A 15842-nucleotide genomic window follows, 5' to 3' on the forward strand; every position below is an offset into this window, starting at 1 on the left:
CAGTGCCTTTCGTGTTCTTTTATCCTGGTATGGATGCTGCGTTTTGTGGTCCCGATGTATACTTGCCCACAACTGCATGGTATGCGGTATACTCCTGCGGCGGTGAGGGGATCCCTTTTGTCTTTTGCTGATTTTAGCATTTCTTGTACTTTTCTGGTGGGTCTGAAGATTGTTTGGAAATTGTGTTTTTCCATCAGTTTTCCCATGCGGTCTGTGACCCCTTTGATATAGGGCAGAAATACTTTGTTGGTGGGTGGCTGTTTTTCTTCTTCAGTTGCATGTTGCTTTCTTGGTTTGATGGCTCTTTTTATTTCATTTTTGGAGTAGCCATTCGCTTGTAGGACCCAATTAAGGTGGTTAAGTTCAGAGTTTAGGAATTGGGTTTCGCAGATCTGATTGGCACGATCCATGAGGGTTTTGATAATGCCTCTTTTCTGACGTGGGTGGTGGTTGGAGTTTTTGTGTAGGTACCGGTCTGTGTGGGTGGGTTTTCTGTAGACTAGTCCAGAAGACCCACACCAGCCAATAGGGATAAGAGTTTGCTTAACTGAGTGATTGCTGAATTTACTGAATGATTGCATAAAATTGGAAAAACACTGGTCTAAAGACTTCATGGGGTCTCTCTAGGACCTGCCTTAGTGTGGAATGGCAGAGTGTGAACTATCCTTCCTAGTCAACTGTTTGGATAATGTAGTATTGCTGAAAGGAATGGGGGTACTTGAACTCCAAATAAGAGTAGGTTTGTTTGGGGCTACATCTAAACTGCCCCAAGCTCTGAAAAGGTCCGTTAACCCGCTTTTCTTGTTTTCACAACATACTAACCTCCCTCTAACCCAGGTAAGTATCACTGGCTAACAGGTCCACAGAGATCCATTGCAATCACAAAAAGGAAGAGCTTTATGTACTTCCGCTGCCGTTTCTCAGTTAGCAGTATCCTCCATGGACATTTATTATTCTGTCCTTTTTCCCTTTTGCCTATGCTGATGTGTTAGATAAAGCAAGTATGATGCTGGAGTAGTCAAAAGGTACTCTTTCCATTACTCATATATCCAGATTCAAGGACTTGGTGCTCCAGTCTGCATTTTGCTCTCCAAGATACTCTCTTCCACAAGTATAAGATTCATCCCACACACCTTGAGATTGTTGGGAGTGGGAGTAGCAGTGTTGTATAGCGGTTAGAATATTGGACTGGAACAAATTTAAGTCCCCTCTCAACTATGCAGGTTATGGGGCTTTATCAGTGTTGTTCTGTGGATAAAATGAGAAATGATCCTACACTTGCAACCTAAATCTCCTTTGAAAAAAAAGTAGGAAATAAATCATAAGCACTCTGGTGTTATTCTGTGTATTATATTGTGGTGATGCCTGTTGCCATCTTCATGCTTTTACTGGCTAAATAAGTAACATCGAGCTATCATCATTGGCATTATCTGAGTCCTCATTGGATGGGAACAGGAGGATGTCTGCTATTTTTATACCAGGTTTGTGTTATCAAAACTTGCCCAACCTAGGCTGAGCAAGTACGGAATTACATAGGCTGTTCTGTTGATATAATAGCAGCCTATAGACCTAGCCAACTCTGAGTAGAGAACTGTTCTCTTATTCTTCTTTCTTTTCTTTTCTTTTGTTTAAGTCAGAGAAGGGATATGTGGTTTCTTAAGTGAAGCACGTCCCTGTAGGGTGCAAAGATTAGTTTAAAATATTAACACAGGGTGCAGTCCGAACAGTTCACAAAATTTAAGCTGGAGTAGATGAACTTCATGCTCTTAAAAATCATCCTTTAATGATAGGCATTCCTGCTATCTTCATACATAGATGAACCCAACCATATCACTCTTCCATCTTTTACATTGCTGTAGTAACGTTTCTGTAGACCAAATGAAACTTTGGTTGGTCAGGGGCCATCTTGGCAAAATGGCAAGAAAATATCCCTGGAGGTGCAATCAATCCCCAAATGTTGCTGAATAGCAACTATAGTATTCATCACTTACAAAACTGAGCTCACGCTGTTCTTTCATTGTGTGTCTGAGAGAGAGAGATGCCTTCATTCCATTCTTCAAAAATGTCCTCCATTTTAAGATCCATGTGTCTCTATATTCATTTTTTAAAACTTTTTTCTTCTTGGAAGCTCAATAGGTTAAGCTGCATAGTCTGTGTGTGTGTGTGTGTTTATTGATTACATGCCATCAAGTTGTTTTCAACTCCTAGCAACCATATAGATAGATTTGTATGTGGTATTAGGCCACAGAAAACATCAAAGTGATTTATTGCAGCTATAGGATGAGTGGAATGAAATTTTAGATTCTTTTTATTACTATTTGTTAAGTTGTACTGACAGGGTACCTAGCAGCAAAAATAGATGAGCCCAACCATATCATTCTTCCATCTTTTACATTGCTGTAGGGACTGCTGTTTTTTGGGATCTTAAAGATTCCATCTAAATGGAGGCTCTCTATCTTGCCACAGGGCAAAAGCATCTTTATGTCTCTATATGTTGGTAGTGCTCTGACTAGAAGGGCAACATCTTGCAGCAATAAGATAAAGATATGATAAGAAAAATAAGAAAAGGGAGAGGAGAGGAGAGGAGAGGAGAGGAGAGGAGAGGAGAGGAGGGAAGGGAAGGGAAGGGAAGGGAAGGGAAGGGAAGGGAAGGGAAGGGAAGGGAAGGGAAGGGAAGGGAAGAGAAGAGAAGAGAAGAGAAGAGAAGAGAAGAGAAGAGAAGAGAAGAGAAGAGAAGAGAAGAGAAGAGAAGAGAAGAGAAGAGAAGAGAAGAGAAGAGAAGAGAAGAGAAAACTCCCTGCAACATGTACCTGATTTACTGGACATCAGTAAAAAGCCCTCTGGTAAAAATGTAGAAATATATAGAAACAGTATCAGGAAATTTATGTATTAAGCTCTTTGCATTTTATAGGCTTCCCTATTCTGAGTGGCACAGAGAATAAAAATAGCAAAAATACAATAATAAAAGTACAATAGTATTAGAATTCAAAGAATGAAGCAAAAAACTACAAGACTGGGAAAATAATGTTATGACCAACACTGAAAATATTATGGTAAACATTCTTTTTGTATTTTTGTTTTTCTTCCTCTCCTTTTCTATTTTCTAGCACTTTTGCTTTCTATCTTTTTCTTTTTCTTTTCCTTGATTATTAGTTTGTATTCATTTTTATCTTTCTGCTTTTTCAAATTTAATAAAGCTATTATAAAATAAAATATTATGGTAAATATTTGGTGGACTTCTTTAAGGCAATCACCTCACTGCCACAGAAAAAGTTTCTTGTAGCCATTACTTGGCATGAATACAGAAAAGGTTCTCGGGAGAACAAAGAAGGTTCTCAGGTCAGCGGCTCACAGAGACTGACCTCTAACTCTGGGACATGTTATCACTTCAGACCTACTTAATCTGAAGGACATTAAGAGAACTAGACTTTGAGAAGTTCATTTGGAACAATGTGCTCATGTGTGACTGGGTTCAGATCAATTATACACCTAGCTAGTAGTTTTAGCCTTGATTAGGGGTTGTTGTTTGTGGGGGGGTGGGTAGCATGTAAGAACCCAAGCCATTTGCTTAGTTTATGATTTACTCAGTTGTGTGTGAACCCTCAAAATGAGTTAATCTAGTTAGCAAGCCAAGGTGCTAATATAGGCCCTGCACCCATAATATATTTAACCTAGTGAGTTATTATCTGTATCAGATCTTACTGGTGCTTCTGGCAACACCCAACCACACTAAATCAAAGTCCCCATTTGAGAATACAGTGGTCCTGCCAACTTTCTCCAGGAAATGCCTGATGTCCCATGAATCTCTGTGCCAGGAGAGTCCTGGCAGAGTATCATGGCATCTCTAGTCCTTACCCCCACCTGGGCAGGTAAGAAGCAATAGGCATGGATTGGCTGCTGAGGAGTGGGCTGTTCTGTTCTGCTAGGCTTTTCACCTACTTTTTTCTCATCAGCTTTAATATTCTCGGAGGAATAGGCATATAAACAGAGGATAATTGATTGGATTTTGGTGTTCTCACATATGACTGAGGGCAATTCCTCCCGTTTTGCTCCTGGCCATTCCTGAAGGTGGCTTTAAACATTCTACTCTGGGTTGCAGTGGATTGGCAACAGGGCTAGGCAGATGCTTAGTCTGGACAATGGCAGGCCCTGATTGGTCAATCCCTTGCTTCCTGCTGTTCCCATCTAGAACCAGACTTGCAGTCATCTAGCAGCATAGACTCTAGGAGTGTGTGAGTAGGCAATAGGTTGCCGGGAAGGCTGCACCTTGTGATCCCAGATGGGCTTGACAGGGAAGGTCAAAGCTCCTCCTGGCTCCTCTGGGTAAGGCTGGGAAAATAACTTACCTGAAACTCTGAAGAGTCTCTTTTAGCCAATGTAGATAATATTATGGCGGGGAAGTGAGGAGGATTTGATGGATTACAAATTCTCAGAATATTCTCTTTGTTTAATTAAATTGCAGCCAACTTTGACAATATTGAATGTGGGAGCTTGCAAAGGAATATTTGCTTATTAAGCGGGATGTAAACATTTGTTTGAAAAATGAACAGTGTTCATAACATTCTTCTGAACTTGAGCCTCATGCATATTTTAAGTAAGAATGACTAAGGTTAGCTAACATTCTAGTCTACCTGCTTTTTCTTTCAGGTGCCTCTTCCTTTAAAATGTTGGTTCAGTGACTCAGTGCTGCACACATGTTTCTTTATACAGAAGGTGTTCTTACCTGTTGTGAGTCAGCTATTAGCAAGAAAAGGAACAGCTTCAAGCACCCACAGTGAAACTCTGAACAAAAGTCTTTCAAAATGGATGCCCTCCAGATGTTCTGGATTCATGTTCTCATAATCTACAGTCAGCATGGACAATGGTACATCAAGCTGAAAAAAAATAACCTAGAATAAACCCTGCCCAGCTAGATGATCTGTCTTTTACCTGATAAATCATTAATGTAGAACTTTTATATTGTTCATAATTATCCTTGGTGTGGAAAGAATAAAAACCAGATCAATGATCTGGGCATAAAAATACAAACAATGATTGAACTCTGTGTTTATTTGGGTTTCTATACTTGGAAATGTTTTGAATTCTTATTATTTATATAGCATTATCAATATCAATAAATGATGAATTAATTTTCAATATTGTTGAGCTTTGCAACTTTACCACCACATGTGGAAGAAAGAGCCAATCTGTCCATTGTATTTCCAGCATTTTGAAGAAAAGGAGCCACCCCCTTTAGCAATCATGACTGAAGTCATGATTGCGATAAAACATCTTATACTACTTCTCTCTAAATATAATGTGAATGTAATATTCTTTTTTCCACTGAAATTCCCACTGTTTCATGTCTATAACTGTATTGAAATTTTACATCCATTTGATCATACAATCTTTAACTTGTTCAGGTTTTGAATTGTATTTCATTATACAATTGTGCCCAGAAAATGTTCAATTTTATGGGGTATAAGAGTTCCAAATTCAGCCAAATTTTTCAGTATTCCCCTTTTGTTTCCCATAATTCTCAAGTTGCTTACTTGAGGGTATTGGAAACAACTGAGTATGGGTGAACATTGTGCAACAAAAGCCTTGAGGGATCTTAATTTTGTCCTGTTAATAATAAAATCTTGTACTCTAAACAAATTTCTTAGTATTTTCTTCATCATAAAAATAAATATTCAATAAAGAAGCAAGACGGGAGACTTACTCATTTTCTGTAATTATCTCAGAGGTTCATAGGTTAATATTAGATAGTCTCTAGAAAATTGTTTATTTTTATGTATTAACCCAGTCCCTGTGTAATAAGTTTATTATTGTAACCATAGGTCATAATAATGTGACATACCATAAAATACAATAAAACAAAATCACAATAAAATAAAATTAAAAAAGAGTGCTAGAGACAAATAAGTCAAAACAAGATAAGGTCAGAGCTACAATTAACTGAAAAAAATCTTTCTGAGTTTAAATGATGACAAAGCAAAAGTAGCAACCTGACTACTAATAGTTGGAAACACATCTGCAAGGAGATAGTTCAACCATTCAGGGTCCAAGTCCTTCAATTCACCTACCATCAATAATTTGGCCCTAATCTCATTGTAAATGGGGCAGTAGTAAATGATGTCCTTCATTTGACTGGTACCACAGGGACAGAGATGCTGTTCAGCAGGGTGCTTACAAAAGTACAGTGTCTGTACTGTAGTAGCATTTTTACTGGCATCCTTTAAAAAAAACACCTATCTCTAATATTTTCTCTGTTCCAAAGGGAATAGGGAATATATTTGTAGGTTAGGCAACAAAAGTTTACTCTATTGATTCCCAGCTGTTTAATAGGATTTTTGAAGGCTTTCTAGTTTCTTATAAATGCCCAGCAATGCAATATGTACTCTGATGGTGATGGAAGTTAACCCTACCTCTATCCTTAGATAAGCAGCAGGGGTGCTCTGGGGAAGTCCCGAGGTCTTCCTTATGAAATTGTTTTGGACTGTTCCAACTGGGCTATAACCTTCTCATCTCACCCCCAGATCTTAGCCCCATACAGCATCTGGTCTATCACCTAGCCCCATACAGCATTTGGGCTAAAACCTCGCCCTAGAATATTTTAAGTGCAGGAACTATGAATTTAATTTCCACTCTGACCATGATGTCATTACTTAGCTCAATTATTAGTTTGAGAAGATGGTTATTGATGTTTGTCCTTGCAAGTTTCTTCCATAATCGGGACCTGCCAATTGAATCAAAGGCAGAGGTAAGTTCAATGAAGATGACAGAGTTGTTTTGTATGTCTGTTTATATATTTCTGAATGAGAGCCTTCGGAGTGGCACAGTCATCTATTGTGCTACGTCCTTTTTGAAATCCTGCTTGTCCGGATGGATAAGTTTTGTTTCTTTCTCCCAATCTTCTAATATGTTCAAAAGATATTGGATGTAAAGCTTAGATGAAATGTCTAGCAGGCTAATTGGGTGGTAATTACTCCTGCCATTGCCCTTTTTGAAGATTGGACACATAACTCTTTGATTCCAGTGGGAAGGTACAACACATATTTTGTCTATTTTTGAGAAAAATCTAGTCGGGATAGGAACCCACCAGGAATCTTTCATCCTATATACATCTGAAGGTATCATATCATCTCCAGGGGCTTTTCTGAGGACCAGGGCTGAAATCAGCTGTTTACACTCAGATTTTGTAACAGCTGGCAACTCTGGTAATATATTTGATTCAGTGTAGGCTGTTATTGGCTCAGTGAATGAACAGCTATAGATAGAGGAACAATATTTGGTCTAGTTTTCAGCTTAGATACATGCACAGGCAGGTTGTTGTATGTAGCGATATCATTAGCCACCAATTCCAGTTCCCGTGAAAGGCCTGCCTCTTCCATTAAGTTGCTGGAACCCTAAGGAAATATAATCCATTCTGAGATCCATGTTAGGCAACTGGCATGATAGTACAATCTGAAATTTGGAGCTGCATATGTAATGATTTGATATCAAAATGAAGCTACACCTGGACAAAACCAGATCATATTACCTCAAATTTCTTATAGCATCAGCAAAAACAAAACAAAAAACAAAGAAAAAAAACAAAAAACAATCCTCTTTTTAAACATCTTTAAGGGGTCCAATAAACACAAAATAATATTTCTGAGAAATCAATTTTTAAAGTATAAGAAGTATATGTTATGTTGAAGGTAAATTGTGTTCAAAACACAATCTCTCAGTCTTTAAAGCAACCTTGCATCAACCTTAAATCAATTGATTCAAGGTATTGATCCCTTGTTTGACCCAAGCATTCCAATTAAATATTTTCCCTGCTATTTTCAAATTTAGGTTATTTCACAATGTCAATTTCTCATGTGATTCGGGATCAAAATGTAATCGCTTACCTGTTAATGACAACATGTGCCTGGTAGCTTTCAAGGCTGGAAGCCATGGTTAACAAAATTGTGACTTGGTATGAACCTAGCCATGGTCCTAACTCTTAGCAGTTTGGAATCTAATAATTGACACAGGGGAAAAACAACAGATAAAGTGAAGTATGGAGTGTACGTAGGGAAACATGTGACTGTTACACATGCTTAGATATAGGCTAGCTTCATAACGCACAAATGTGGTTCAGTTTTGTATGAACACAATTTTATGGTTCAATCTGTAGTGCAGATCCAGGCAAATTGATTCATTCAGTAAATTTGGTACATTCTGGTAGAGTGGGTGCAGAGTGGGTGCCCTGCAGGTTCCTTGTATTAAATGCCATCTTGTGGGCCTGAGGAAATGTGCCTTCTCCATTGTGGCCCCCACCCTCTGGAACAGCATCCTCCCAGAGAGAAGGACAGCACCCTCTCCTAGGCCTCCAGAAACCTCTTAAAACCTGGTTTTGGTTAGAGGCCCAGGGTTGATTAATCACTGTATTATTGCATTTCTGGGGCCCTTGTTTTTTTAATTTCATGTTGTTTATAAGATCATTTTAGTTTGGGCTGGTTTGGTTTGGTTTGATGTTTTATCTGTTTTTATGGATTTTTTGGTTTTGTATGCCTCCCAGAGCCCATTGGATGGCTAATAAATTCAAAACAAACAAACAAACAAATGTGCCATTACAGAATACCATGGTATATTTAGCACAAGTAATTAGCAAAGCCTCTGTTATAGGTGAAATTGTAACAAGGCCTGGAGACTAGTGGATTGTTTAAAAAATTATGTGGAAAAACAGGATTTTAGGGGGGATTTGAATGAAATGAGAGGAAGCATGAAGCAGATGTTCCAGAAGAGAATTCCAAACACAGACTAAGCAAGAATAAAGGACTAATTCTTTTGTGGGAGCAAGGGACTTTGGGTGGTGAAGAACAGTGGAGCTGGAGGAGTGAGGACTTCATGCTGGAATGTAGTGAGGTAAAAGTTAAGGGAGAGTTTTGGGGTGAAAGGGCAAATGAAGGATCTAGGATCTTGGAGCACTTGTATTTTTTTACATTAGATTAAAGAGAGAGGTGTCTGTATTACAGACAGTCCTCTACTTATGAACTTTCGAATTACGAACTTTTGCCAATACGGACAAACCTGCTCGGAACTCCAACTCCAACCTCCAACCTCCCAGAAGGTGGGACAAGGCTGGGAAGGGTTAGTTTATGGCGTGCTGCATACATATGCTTGGCAGCACCCATTGCACGTTGAGAGGTGAGCGTGCACCATTTTGGATGCTACTGTTCGTTGATGTGTAGTGACTTTGAATTACAATATGTTTGCAATTAAGTGGAAGAGTGATAATGAGGAAGGGGATAATGCTAAGAAGCATCAATCCATCTTGATGGAAATGAAGGTAGAGATATTAAAGAAAACTGACCAGTGGGAGAAGATGGCCAATGTGGATGGAATGATCCTTAAGAACAAAGAGAAGATCATGGAACATTTGAAAAGTTCAGTGCCTATGCGATTAATGATAATAAGCAAGAGGAGAGGAAAAGTGATGGAAGAGATGGAGACACTACTCAGCATGTGGATTGAAGATCAGCATCAGAGGCATGTGCTGCTTAGCCTAATGCTGATCCAGAAGGTGGCTAAAAGCTTCTTCCATGACTTGCAACAGAAGCCTGGTGAAGGTGCTGCTGAGATGTTTGCTGCAAGTCGTGGGAGGCTTGTGTGCTTTAAGGCTCATGCAAACCTTCATAATGTGAAAGTGGGGGGCGAGATGGCGAGTGTGGACAAGGATGCAGCCAAGAAGTTCCTGGAACCCTTAAGGACATCATCAAGGAAGGTGGCTATTTGCCTCAGCAAATATTCTATGTGGATGAAATGGGGCTTTATTGGAAGAAAATGCCAGACAGAACATACGAGGAGTAGAAGACTATGCTAGGCTATGAAGGATAGACTAACTGTCCTACTCGATGGCAATGTTTCTGGTGACCTGAGTCTAAAATCACTGCTAGTCTACCATTCTGAGAACCTACGAGCTCTCAAGAACATTTCAAAGGGCTCACTTCCTGTTGTGTGGAAGGCTAACTGGAAAACTTGGGTCACCCTTCTCATCTTTGAAGACTGGTTCATCCCGGAAGTGGCCGCAAGAAAAACATCCCCTTGAAGATTCTGCTAATTTTGGATGATGCCTTGGGTCATCCACCTTACTTGGGCAATTTCCATCCAGATATGAAGGTTGTGTATCTGCCTCCGATCACCACCTCCCTCCTTCAGCCTATGGACCAGGGGGTGATAGCAAACTTCAAGAAATACTATCTTTGCTGCATGTTTAGGCAGGCAGTTCAGGCAACTGAAGGGGATTCCCAGATGACCTTGCACCAGTTTTGGAAGTCCTATGACATCTACAAAGCTATCAAGAACATTGATGCAGCCTGGCTTGAGGTCACCCCCTACGAACATAAACAGAGAGTGGAACCATCAGTGCCTCAGTTCATTCATGACTTTCGAGGGTTTGAGGTGGTGGAAAAGGAGTCACAAGGCATTGTCAGTTGGTTGCCCTCAGCAAGAAGCTTCAGCTTGACCTGGAGGAGGAGGACTTTGATGACCTGTTAGCTAATGTTGAACACTTCACCAAGTTGTTCTCAGCTGTCCATGATGCAATCCACTGCTACAGCATCATCTATGCAGAAAAGAGGAAGGCTACCACCCAAACTTCACTGGACCACTTCTTCAGAAAGGTGGAAAAACATGCTCTATCAACTCTGGAGGATGAGCCTATGCCATTGCCGTAAGGTAAGAACTATATTGTGTGTGGTTTTTTATTTTTACTTGATTGGTTGGACTGACGAACAAAACAGACTTACCCTTGGAACATAATCTGTTTGTAAATAGAGGATTGTCTGTATTATTTTTATTATGTTGTATATCTCACAGGTTTAACAGTTTTCTCTGAGAAGCTTTAACAATAACCAGATCTTGTTCTCCCCCCTCCAAAGCTGGGACCTTTTTTCATTCAATCCCCACCAGTATGTACTGAAAGACTGACTTTAAGGCTGTTCATCTGCTTTCAATCATCCAGGAGATAATCACTTGATGTACCCATCCATCCTAAAAGCAGATAAACCAAGGGATAAGGAAAAAATGGGCAAATCTGAATTAATGTTAAAAATGTAAACAAAACAAATTCAAGAAACAAGGTGGAAGAGGGTGACTATTTACATGAAATAGGACACTTCACAAATGAAATGTGTTTGTTTTTGCTTGGTGCGATGTGCACATGGAGATCAGTGAATATATTGTAGCTTGTTGGCTTTCTATGCATGTAATATGAAATGTGAATTCACAGTTGGTTTCTGGGTTTCTGTATTAGTCCTGATTTGTTTTTGTGACTTATCCAAGATCATAACCAAACCAGAGAACTAAAAGGCAGAAACTGCTTAAAAAGAATGAGGCTTGGCCATAAACACCATTGGCAAATCTGGCTTGTTTCTGGTGTGTTTAGTTAATCCTTAACATGAGCTAGATCACTCTGGATTCTTTGGGAGGAACAGCATTATCAAAATAATAAAAATAAAATTTAAAATAGTATATTATGTGGGAAAACAACCAGAGAATCCTCAGCATCATTCCTCAGGTAAGGAATGGATGACACAAGCATAGATTTGAGAAAAGAAAAAGACTATCAGATTGGAATGGAAGGAATATCTTGGCATTAGCAGAAATAAAGCATGCCTACTGGCTTTATTTAAAGAAATAAAAGAGAACTAAATGAGTAGTTTACATTATTCCACATGTGATGTTAGTGGGATACCCTTTGCTGAGGGCTATACCTAGCGTTTGAAAGGCATGCCAAGAGGCCCATTCCAGAAAATGGTGGAGCCAGGACTAAGAAGAAAATTTCAATTCAATTCAATTCAGTTTGTTTATTTAATGCATTTACTATGATTGTTTCTTATGACTTTAATAATTTTCCCTTTTAGTCACATTAAAAAATCAACTAAGGCATTTCTGGGGACCTTCAGAATTATCCTCAGAAGCAGTATAAATCCAAATATCAGTGATTGGGGATCATGGGAAGTGGAGTGGTTCTGCTTTGATGTTCTACTTGTGCTCCGGATGGTTTCTGGGGTGCTGAACAACACAGGCTTTTGGTCTGATCCATCTGGGTTTCTCTTACCTTCTTAGAATTACTCTGAATCTTCTGAGCTCTTGTTACACAATATGTTTTTCTGAGGAACAAGAAAAAGCAGAAGTGAATCCCAACATGCTTCTTTTTGCATCAGTTTGCATTTCACGCAATTCAAAAATTCAAAGAATCATGGAAAGCTTGCAAGGGATCAGCTAAGTATCAAGTAGCTGACTGGTTGAGAAGTTAGACAATTATCTACGGTGTTCTCTTCTCCTATGCCCATTTCGAGTGGGGGGGAGGAGGGAGGCAAGTTTCGCATAGATAGTCCTGAGTCCCCAGCTGTTATTTAACTCTTGCCACAGGAAGCAAACTAAAACAATCATCTGACAGATAATGTTCTGGAGAATGTTCAAGTGTTCTATGGCAGGATATTTTCTAAAGCAAATAACTGCAATATTTGAGTTTTCAAAATAAAGACTTGTATCTGATTCCTCTGCATATAGAAATGGCAAGGGCAGTAGCATGCCATTTAACACACTATTTTAATGTTATGTCTTTAGTAATTGTTATATATTATTGTTTTAGTTGCTGATTTTTTAAAATTGCAGACTGCTTGTATTTTTTAAAACAGGAGCACATGAATATTTTAGATAAAATAGGTTGCAAACAAATGGTTGTACACACATGGATATGAAAAGAGCATTTGATTTAGTATCAGAGAAGGTGTGATTAGAAGGACTGCATAGTTGTTGAGAAACTTTGGGAGGGTTTGAAAGAACACATTTCAGCCCCCTAAAAACCCCACATTCAAAGATTTGTGGCATCCTGAATCTTCATTCTGTTCATTGTTTCTGGATTAGCTTTTCCCAAACCTGTTGCCTTTCAGATATCTCAGACTACAACAACCCTCATCCTCAGCAGTGCTGCAGGCCAGGGAGGGTTAATCCACAGAGCACAAGTCTCCAGAACATTCTAGGATCACACTGCTGAAATTTGACAACAAAAGCACCAATATTGGGCACTATGATTTTTCATCTTATTTGGATAAAATAAAGGACAAACTGGTAATAATTAGGCCCTGTAATTGATTTAGCCCTTTATTAATCCCAAGCAGAAAAGATCCAACATTTTCCTGGTCATACTCCCTGCAGCCTTGAAGACGAAAAATATGAAAATGAAAGGGTGTCCCACAGTTGCAAGAGGGTTGTCCACCTTTGCCGTAATGAATGGAAGGCAGCTGTGGTTTGATAGTGGCAAGTGCCCCTCAGCCACAAAAAGGGTGGCCTGCTGATCAGGAGGTTTCCTTTTGTGATTAATGGCAGGAAATCAATCCACCAGAGATATCACTATCTCATCACTGGACTGAAAGGCCAGATCACTGATTACCCACTATTAGTTGACAGCATAACATTGGTGAGAGAGAGAGAAAGAAATGAGAGGCGTAAGTGTGTGTGTGTGTGTGTGTGTGTTGGGGGGAGGTATTGTGGGATTACACCTGCAGTCCTAGATTCCCATTTAGCACCCTGCTTGAGCTTCAGGGCTGAAAATGTTGCCCACTCAGCTCACGTACCAGTCTAGACTAAAATGGCTATGTCTCACAACAGCTGAAAGTTTCAGCGTCTGTGTCAAGTGGTTTGCTGAGAGGGAATGCTGATTTTGAAGATATAAATATTTGCAAAGGGAGGGATGCACTGAGATGTGGGATAGCAGGAGGAGGAATATGTTCTTACTGGACTTTTGCTATGGGAGAAATGTAGTGAGAAATGTTTTGCCAAACAAGCAAGGCATCCTGCGATTAAAATGAATTAAAAATCACTGGAAACTTTCTCCTCTGCCTATGTAGTAGGTGATCTGCTTCAGTCTGATTCTTTTTTTTTTTTTTTGCTGGGGTAAAAACTCAAAGAACATTTGATTGCTTTCTCATTTCATTCTTTCCTTGAATAAATATGCCCAGCTGCTTCAGCATTTTTTCATAGGTCTGCATTCCAAACACTCCTTATCTTTGGCTTTTGAACTTTTATCCATTCGTCAATGCCTTTTGTGAAGTGTACAGCATCAAAGAGTAGGGGAATTATTTTGGAGAAAGCCTGCTCAGAGCAGAATGCAATGACCTTTTTTATGCTTTTCTCACAATTTTTTTACTATTATGAAATCTAGTCTTTAAAACATACCTTCAGGATCTGATTGTACAATCAGAGCAATCTGAGAGAGCTACCAGATACTGTTTGTCGTCTCAGAGTGCTCTTCAGTTGCAGAAGGGAATCAGAAATATTCAGCATAAAGTCTCTGGCTTGGTTAGATCTTGTAATTAGCAGGAGACTGGCCTACATTTTACTGTACCTTCAGGCCTGGGCTTCTATGAAATCATATTCATGATGTCAGGGACCGAGAACTGGAGAACACCTCATTACATTCTAGATTAAGCTACTTTTTCTCCTTGGCACTAGCCTGGCTTCAATATTTATTAACAGAAATGAAAATTTTATTTGTTAGCCAGCAGTGTGAAGTTGTTTTACCATAGCTTCACATTGCTGGCTCATTAAAATGCGATTCTCTCAATTATTTCTGATAGATTTATTATTTGCTAGATTATTTTTATAATCTTTTCCATGTTGTCTGACGCTCTTTTCTCTCCTACCCATGCTACTTTCATATTTCATTCCACAGGTTCTCAAATATTTGTGTTAGTACTTAAAAGACCAAGTGTAGGATGGTGAAATGACCATCAGTGGAAATTAGTCAACATTGCAGCATCCTTCTTAACTCCCATTGCTAATATAGAGCCTGTATTTTCCTGAAGCCTTTACAAAATGAAACTAGTTACATTACTGTTTCTTGCTGACCATTCTTTTTTATATATAATGTTGCATTTTAAATTTAACTTAAGTGTTGGACTCTGAACATTTTCAAGAACTAAAAACAATAAGTAAGGGATTTAAAAAATAAACGTATAAAAAGAGTGCAGTCTTTCTATGATGATTTTTTATGAAAATGATGTTTGAGTTAGATAATACTTGAACTGATTTTTTTTATCCTGCTAATGCTTTTTTGTATCATTGTAAAGCTGTTGTTTTAATTGGATGTGCAGTTCTTCAGTGTAGAAAGACATTTTCTGATCCCCGTCTAAATTGTTTTGGCTGCTATTGAAGTCCAAATCATCTAAGTGTATTGAGCACAAAGGGTGGTCTTGCTTTTTTGGTGGGGTATTGGCCTTTCTGTAGCTGAAACATATTTATGCTATATGAGAAAAATGTACTCTGCCTATTTACATTTTTTAAAGATGTAAAAGAAAATTATAATTAAATCTTGAGATAATGTGTTTAGCCAGTGATTACCTGGGGCAAGCCTATCATTGCCATGGATACCATTAATTTCTATTCAACAGGGCATAGAGGCAAGGGGATTCCAACTTGGAAACAAGATCAAGGAGCCCAGCTAGGGATCCAACTGGGCATTAAGGCAGCCATTTTGTCTCAACAGAAAGATCTATGTCACATTTTGTTATGTTGGCATTTCCTTATAATAACCTCCTTCTCCTTCTCCTTCTCCTTCTCCTTCTCCTTCTCCTTCTCCTTCTCCTTCTCCTTCTCCTTCTCCTTCTCCTTCTCCTTTGCATTTTATTCTCCTATTTTTCAAATACATTGTTTTCGTTGTTTAGTAGAAGTAGAGTTTCAATTAACAATATTTGGGAGAGGGCCATGGTGGGTGGGACAGTGGGATAAAGTTAATGGATCTGTGCATGTAGAGAGGCTGGTCTGGACTGGTCTAGAATGTTCTAGTTTTATCCCAGGTTTGTGGATTAGGATTTTTTAAAATT

At 39.0% G+C, this 15842-nt stretch overlaps 1 long non-coding RNA gene across 6 annotated transcripts in view; it reads right to left on the minus strand.

The window, feature by feature from the left end:
• The window catches only part of LOC112541717 (uncharacterized), a 47608-nt gene that overhangs the window by 8054 nt on the left and 23712 nt on the right, over nucleotides 1–15842 (minus strand). For 3 of the 6 annotated variants that reach the window (XR_015794324.1, XR_015794325.1, XR_015794326.1), the window contains exons 4-7: nucleotides 12074–12125; nucleotides 7878–7987; nucleotides 6648–7388; nucleotides 4724–4874 (exon numbers count right to left, since the gene is read on the minus strand). This is a non-coding gene — a long non-coding RNA (uncharacterized LOC112541717). The other 3 variants (XR_015794328.1, XR_015794329.1, XR_015794323.1) reach the window with 3 other exon arrangements.

Source organism: Python bivittatus, unplaced genomic scaffold (assembly GCF_059951505.1).
Source record: "Python bivittatus isolate LINGU-HERP-01145 unplaced genomic scaffold, Pbiv_v1 ctg000980_np1212, whole genome shotgun sequence".
In the NCBI taxonomy this organism is placed as follows: Eukaryota; Metazoa; Chordata; class Lepidosauria; order Squamata; family Pythonidae; genus Python; species Python bivittatus.